This window comes from Lissotriton helveticus, chromosome 11 (genome assembly GCF_964261635.1).
Source record: "Lissotriton helveticus chromosome 11, aLisHel1.1, whole genome shotgun sequence".
Lineage (NCBI taxonomy): Eukaryota > Metazoa > Chordata > Amphibia > Caudata > Salamandridae > Lissotriton > Lissotriton helveticus.
This window is the reverse complement of record NC_136072.1, coordinates 359532089-359537852: the sequence shown is the minus strand read 5'-3', so window position 1 is coordinate 359537852 and position 5764 is coordinate 359532089. Positions and strand designations below refer to the sequence as shown.

The following is a 5764-nucleotide window of genomic DNA, read 5'->3' as shown; positions in this document are numbered from 1 at the left end:
ATGGAGTTGCCACCTTGGAGTGGCCTGAGGGATTTTTACCTGCCCTACTGGTGGAGCTAGATCGCTTTGTACAAGCATCAGGATTTAAGGTTAATGCCAACAAATCGCAGGCCCTTAGTTTGACCCTCCACCTGGCTACATTAATGACACTTCAGTAGACATATGTAGAGTAACAAGGACCCCCTGATTTTGATAAAGTTCCTGGGTCAGGGCAAATAATATATGTGAAATAACATACCCAGGCAAACAGAACAAAAACTGGCACAATTCAAAAAGCAAACAAGACAAAGTTAATAATAATGAAACACTTAATTTAGCATAGAAAATACATTTTAATAAATTTCATAAAAAGTGTCATGAATAGAATCATTGACATATTGATAAAACATGATAAAACAAATTCTTTTGATGAAAGTATAATATTTATACAGTAAGATGATATAGTGGAGGGATGGTTTCCTGTCTACGCGTTTCAACACGTTGAAGGTGTCTTCCTCAGGACACTACCATCATGGTACTGAAAGTAAACAAACAATATTTAAAAATCTATCCTTATGCCAAACTATTTACAATAATAAATACAGTTTGCTGGAATATCTGGGCCAGTGAACAGATGAATTTTCATGATATACCGCGTAACATTGATTCATTTAATATATAGAAAGGTACTGACAGGGGCATGGTTACAGTCTTAATGAAATATTTAGAGCAGATATATTAACATTTCATATTACATCGCATTAGGATTTTCACAGAGAAAGCATATAAATGGAAATGCACACATCACAAGCGGAAAGATAAAGAAAAGATAAGAAAAGAGAACCTGGTGTTTATTTGTTCCTTGCTGATTTTAACATATTTACTGGTTGTAAGAAAATAAAAGAATTATAAAAAAGAAAAGAAAGCTGGTGTTATTATGATTGTTCTTGGGGATACAGATGATTATTTCCTCTCTCATTTCTTACCTATGTTTAGAGTCTATGTTGAATGGTTGATGCTAAGAAGTAGGAAACGGTCCCCCGTTGAACCGTATGTCTCCACAGGCGGGTAAAATATCGGCGAGCTTAAAATGCCGGCTGTCTGGAATCAGAAATGGCCGTGCATAAGAGTCCGCATTTCAGAAGGCTTTTACCGAACGGTTAATGGAAGATGCGATGTCTTACCTTTTAAAAATGAGTCAGGGTATGCCGGGATAGCGTGGTTGCGAGGTTGACCGTAGTTTTATCGTAATCGGAAAAGCTGACTCTCTGAGGAATAAACAGCAACGCATACAATAAGCGTGTTGAAAGTGGGACGGTGTAATCTTTATAATGAGTTAAAGTACCTTTTTTTTGAGGTTCTTACCTGTATATTGTAAGGTGTGGGCATGCCGGTTCACGTGATTATACAGCTGGTGGGTGTTTACTCGGCTACAGATTACCGGTTATCTAAGATAAAGATAGCCGTACCGAAAAATAAGTATTACAAAGTATATGGCGGGTTAGGTGTTATCAATATCGGGAGTTGCTATTTAGTTTCTTACCTGCATTGGCTGAGTAAGTGACGTGCCGTGTGGCGTGGTCTAACGTCTCGAGGTTCGATGGAAAGAATTTAAGCTCAGTTGTTCTAATTGGTTTATATACTGGAGTCAGCCATTGGTAGTTGTCGTTTGCATGACCTCCTTTTAAAGGGGTATGTCTAAGAGATCTCTATTGTTTATTTCGGACAGATTCACACGATACTGATAAATGTTGTTTAATTGGTTTTATTTCTATATATATCTGTATGGGGCAAAATGATTATAGGTAAGCTTAGTTGACAGTTAAAGGAGTTGCATCTTTACATTGTTCACGAGGGAGTGGCAAATAGGTAAATAAAGAGTGGTAAGGTGCACTGATATGGTGGTAGGTCACTAGATGTGGTAATACAGATAAGGACTTCATTTATATGGGCTTTCTGTCGTCTTTTTGGTTTTACAAGATTGCGTTCTCCCAGGGTAATTCATTATTTAATCCCTGGGTGAATGTTCCGAGAGAAAAGATCCAAAATACTTCTTTTTTCTTTCTGATTTTGTCGCCACCGTTGTTGTTTGGCGTATGGATCTTTTCAAGGATGCGCCATCTGATATCTGACGGAGAGTGTTTAAAATCAGAAAAGTGGTTAACTAGCGGAGATGTCAATTTACGTGGTTTTATGGCGGACCTATGTTCTGTGAGGCGGGTTTTTATTGAACGTGAGGTCTCTCCCACATAGCCCAAATTACATGGGCATATAATCAGATATACTATGTTACGTGTATTACACGTCCATAGTTCTTTTGCTTGGATATTAAATTGGTTGAAAGTGAATGACTCTCCCGGTATGATGCCATCGCAGGATTGGCAGGACCCACATCGGGAGGTGCCCTTAATTTGGTTGGTGCCATATATTGATTTTTGTATAAATGGGGTTTTAGTAGTCGCTGCAGTGTAACACGAGTGGACTACAAGATCTTTTAAATTCTTATTTCGGCGATGTGCAAACATGGGTTTGCTTAATTTGGTTTGAGATGAATCCACATTTAAAAGGTGCCAGTTGGCATAATGATTTGTCTGACAGAGGCATCTAGCGTAGAATGCTTTGTGATGCAGACCAATTTTGGTTCTTCTTGCTTTTTTTGAGGTTTAAGTAGGGCATCTCGGTCATAAAACCGGGCTCTTTTATATGCCTCTCTTACGAGGCGATGGGGATAGCCTCGCTCTAAGAATTTCTGTTTCATTGTGACTGATTGGGTATCATAATCCTTTAAATTTGTGCAGTTTCTTCTAACTCTAAGGAACTGCGAGAAGGGAATTCCATCTTTTTGGGTTCTTGGGTGATAGCTCAAAAAATGAAGCAAGGTGTTTCTTGCTGTCGGCTTTGTATATAAGTCCACCTCAAGTCTATTTGATTCATTACGACTGTAGATGTCTAAAAACTCCACCTGCATTGTATTAATATGGGCAGTGAAGTGGAGATTGGTGTCGGCAAGGTTAAGCCAGTTCAGGAACTCTTGAAGAGTCTGTTCCCCATTGGTCCAGATGAAGAAAATATCATCAATGTACCGGTACCAATGGGAAACAGACTCGAAAAATGGGGCCAGTTCATTGTATATATGTATTGATTCAAAGAGGACCATATATATATTTGCTATGGACGGAGCCATGGCTGCCCCCATGCTCACGCCCTTTGTTTGTTGGTACATATGGTCTCCGAACTGAAAAACATTCTCTTTTAGGACCAAGAAGAGACATTCGTAAATAAATGGTTTAGAACACGGTATATGGTATGTGTCTATAAACCACATAGTTGCATCTATTGCTTCTTTTTGGGGAATGTTACTCTATAAGGATTCAACATCCAAGGTAACCAATAGGTCACTATGTTTGTTAAAGGGTAGATGTTCGACCTTTGCAATAATGGACCCTGTATCCTTAATGTAAGATGGTGTTAATGGAATGTAAGGTCTCAAGATATTGTCTAAGTATTTAGAGATGGCTTCCGTTGGGGTACCTATTGTTGATACTATTGGGCGATATGGGGGGTCCTGTTGGTTCTTGTGGATTTTCAGTACCCCGTAGATGCAGGATATCTTCTTTTCTGATTTATTTAGGAAGTCATATTCTTTTTTGTTGATCACTCCTGTATCTAAAGCCCTGGTGGTTATCTTTTGAATTGTTTTGATTACTCTCTCTGTGGGGTTAATCGTGATTTTTTTATAGAACAAAGGGTCATTTAGCAATTTCAGCATGTTAGTCTCATAATTTGTAGAATCCATAAGGACTATACCTCCTCCTTTGTCACTGTTCTTAATGACAATAGATTTATTATTTTTCAGATTGTTTAGAGATATATGTTCTTCTTAAGAGATGTTGTATCTAGGTTTTGGTATAAACCGTAAGGCTTGTTCCAGTCTGTTTAGAACCACTTTTTCAAATATTGCCATTTCTGGGCCTAGCTGGTCCAGGGAGGGGGTGAAGGCGGATGGTAAGGCTACTATGTTGTTTACTCTAGTATCTTGGTCGATTTCTTCCTTATTCAAAAATAACTTTTTCAATCTTATTTTACGGAAAAAGGAGTGAATATCACGATGCAGTTCAAATAGATCTACATTCGAATGAGGGACAAATTTGAATCCTTTTGTTAAGAGAGACATGTCTGCAGTATTTTAGGTTATGTGTTGAAAGGTTAAAAATGGGTATTACATCCATTGTCTCTGATATTGTTTGTTGCGTGTTTCTAAATAGTGTTGAGGTTCCTGGGGATACTGATGGGTTTGATAGTGGCCCCTCGATTGTGACTGAAATCTTACTCTCTGTCGTCCCCTTCTCGCACCGCGGTGACCTAAAAAAGACTGCCGGGTGTTTCTACGTCCATTATGTGGGTTATACGGGCCTTGCTCATGGTAATTGGGGTTGTTATCTCCATCTGAATCAGGGTCTGAGGAGTCTGAGAAAGTGTTAATTTTTTGGGGGTTATAGTTGGTTTCTCCTTGATGGTAATCTGTCTGATAAAAATTCTCTCCAAGGTAAGGATAGGTTCGCTCTAGGGAATAGTATCTCTTATCCTTTATGAATTTCTCATTTTTTCTTTTTGTTAGATATTCCGCAAATGACAGAATGTCCTTCTTTAGAGTATCTAATTGTTTATCAGCCTCCTCTATTGTCGATGATTTCTTTATTTTATCTTCTAGATCTATTTCTTTTTTTAAATCTGAAGCTAATTCTTTAGATGTGGCTATGATTAAAATCATAAGGTCCCTGGAGCATCTACTAGCTATCATGCTCCATTTGTGTAGAAATGTTTTCACATCTACAAAAAGGCCGGGGATGTTCTTAACTCTTAGTCCCATTGGGATAATACCGGCTTTCAGATAGTTGAGCATAAATTCTCCATGGGCTTCTATCCTTATTAGTTTTTTCTTTAAGTTGGAGAGTTTGCCTATCTCGCTGTTATTTTGGGCATTTGGCGTGAAACTGTGACCTGAAGATGTACTAATGCCTACTAATGTGGCAAAGTCTTCATCGGAGAAACCGAATGTCTCCATTTGGGCCATTATTGGATAATATTGTCAAAAACACCAGTATTAAAGGAACAATCAGATGGGAAGAAATGTTAGAACAGGTTTTACGAAGAGTGTGTTAAGAGGCGGACAAAGTACCTATGCAAAGCAGTTTAACGCGGTACATTAAATAGAGCAAACAATTAGGTCCCACACGGATTCACCGTGGGTATCAATATGTAGAGTAACAAGGACCCCCTGATTTGGATAAAGTTCCTGGGTCAGGGCAAATAATATATGTGAAATAACATACTCAGGCAAACAGAACAAAAACTGGCACAATTCAAAAAGCAAACAGGACAAAGTTAATAATAATGAAACACTTAATTTAGCATAGAAAATACATTTTAATATATTTAATAAAAAGTGTCATGAATAGAATCATTGACATATTGATAAAACATGATAAAACAAATTCTTTATGAAGGTGTCTTCCTCAGCAAATAAACACCAGGCTCTCTTTTCTTATCTTTTCTTTATCTTTCCGCTTGTGATGTGTGCATTTCCATTTATATGCTTTCTCTGTGAAAATCCTAATGCGATGTAATATGAAATGTCAATATATCTGCTCTAAATATTTCATTAAGACTGTAACCATGCCCCTGTCAGTACCTTTCTATATATTAAATGAATCAATGTTACGCGGTATATCATGAAAATTCATCTGTTCACTGGCCCAGATATTCCAGCAAACTGTATTTATTA

General features: G+C 37.8%; 1 long non-coding RNA gene across 1 annotated transcript; it reads right to left on the bottom strand.

The window, feature by feature from the left end:
- Positions 1 to 312: 312 nt before the first annotated feature.
- On the bottom strand, positions 313 to 1573 carry LOC144792380 (uncharacterized). Its single transcript, XR_013602552.1, has 5 exons — positions 1523 to 1573; positions 1345 to 1427; positions 1164 to 1247; positions 966 to 1080; positions 313 to 517 (listed from the first exon to the last, which is right to left on the bottom strand). It is a non-coding gene; the product is annotated as an uncharacterized LOC144792380 (long non-coding RNA).
- Positions 1574 to 5764: the final 4191 nt, after the last annotated feature.